We start from the raw sequence: 2,022 nt of genomic DNA, 5'->3' as shown, positions 1-2,022 counted from the left end.
CTTGTAAAAGATCCGCTACATAAGGAATACGTTTATTTTGCAAGTGATTCATATCGTCAAGTGTACCCATTCCAAATTTGATTCGAATCAAATGATCTCCGGCTGCCAATATATCTCGTGGTAACAAAAATGTATTGTTCTGGGGTATATCAAGGTTTAGTCTCTAATTCATGTTTCGTCGACCAATCCCTTCCAATTCACATCTTTGTTGAAAGAATTTTTTTTGTAAATCCTTAGATAAGGATTCAGAAAATACCGGATCTCCCTCTACACAAGCAAATTGTTGCTAAAATTCCAAAATAACATTTTCTTTTGACCCTATTTTTTTTATCATCCAGAAAAGACAAAAATAGTTTAGGATAGAAACATTCTCTAGAATTCTCTTATATTCAATCCCATTGCTGATGATAGAACTAGAATAGATATTTTTTGTTGCCTACTCACACGAACCCATATCTTTGCTTTTCTACCAATTTCTAATTCTAATCTTCCTCCCCAATATGATATTATGGTGCCGGTATAGACCAAAATTCCGTTATCGTTTAATTCTGATTGGTAATAAATACCGGGACTTTGCAAAATTTGATTGATCACAATTCTATAGATTCTATTTACTATAAAAGCTCTCAGAGAAGTCATTAGAGGGATCTTTCCTATCAAAATTGTTTGTTCTTGGATATACTTACGCCTATCGTTTTTCCAAATGAGTCTCACGGATACATATAATTCAGAAGAATATGTGAGTGATTCATTCACAGCATCTCTTTCCTTTATCAGGGGTTCTACCAATTGATATCTTTCCAAAAATAATTCAATGTCAATTTCTTGATTTGTATCTTCAATTTTTGGAAACTTAGAAATCTCCTCTGCCAAACCCTGATCAATGAACCTATAAAATCCTTCAAATTGTATCTGATTAAATCCAAGTATTGTGGACATTGCGTCTATCCCAGTTTATTTTGAAATTGTCAGTATTTATATTCATCCATATCGAATTCTAAAAAAAATAAAAAAATACCATTTTGGCTGGCTCATGATCCATCAAATATCAAATAAAATCCTATAGATCTAGCAATGATGGAATTTCGATTCTACGAATCTTTGACTGGAATCTATGAGTTAGGTGAAATCAAAATTGATACTGAACTTATTTTAAGAGATGCAACCGGAACGGAATTTATAAAACTGTCCTAGAAAAGAGTTCTACCATTTTGGCTTACTCTGCTTTGGGATTTTTAGTAGAATATCAAATATCAAAACTGATTCAGTTTCTTATATTATAATGTATAACGGTATTGAAATTATAATTTACTTGAATATAATATTGAATACCAGAAAATATATGAATGTTGTATTTATTAACTTAATATGTGCGGATATACCTAATCTATATTTTCGTCTTCTCTATTCTTTTATTGCCCTCCTGTCCTGTCGTCAATTGTTAGTATGACTTAGGGCGCACTATAACTTAAGTGGTCAAATACTATTTTGGTAAAGCACCTTGAATCCACCGGATAGTAAAGGATCCTGGATCCAACGTAGAACCCTTTGTGAATGAGAGATATAAAGACGAGAAAGACCAATGAAATCAAGTTTCAAGGTTGTAATTTAATGGTAAAGTTCGATTTGATTACCATTAACCTCCAGAATAGTTAACAAGTTTTTCGGTTTTATTCATCTCCTACTCATCTCCAAAAGGTGGCTCTCGGCCTGAGTTATATTAAGGTAAGGTGGCCAAAGGCCCCTATGGTCCAGTGGTTACGGCATCTCTCTTTCACGGAGAAAACGAGGGTTCAAGTCCCTCTAGGGGTATACCAATACTCAAGACTATAAGGAGTTAACTATAAGGAGTGGGATTTTCTATCAAGATACTGGCATCTCGGAGAAATGTTGTGATGTTTTAAAGACTATGTTTTGTTTTAATTGACTACGAATGTTTTATAAGACATGATTTGATGGTTATGTAATATGTTATGGTTGAAGTTTTATTATTCCGCGAAATTTTTTATTAACTCTGATATT

General features: G+C 32.9%; 1 non-coding gene across 1 annotated transcript; it reads left to right on the top strand.

Annotated features, from left to right (window-relative positions):
- The first annotated feature begins 1,740 nt into the window (after window positions 1-1,740).
- On the top strand, window positions 1,741-1,812 carry TRNAE-UUC (transfer RNA glutamic acid (anticodon UUC)). The gene has a single exon. It is a non-coding gene; the product is annotated as a tRNA-Glu (tRNA).
- Window positions 1,813-2,022: the final 210 nt, after the last annotated feature.

This window comes from Bidens hawaiensis, unplaced genomic scaffold, assembly GCF_021521415.1.
Source record: "Bidens hawaiensis isolate Kalapana, Puna unplaced genomic scaffold, B.hawaiensis_p1.1 tig00045997_1, whole genome shotgun sequence".
Classification (NCBI taxonomy): Eukaryota; Viridiplantae; Streptophyta; class Magnoliopsida; order Asterales; family Asteraceae; genus Bidens; species Bidens hawaiensis.
The sequence above is the reverse complement of the archived record's forward strand: the minus strand, read 5'-3'. Positions and strand labels throughout refer to the sequence as shown.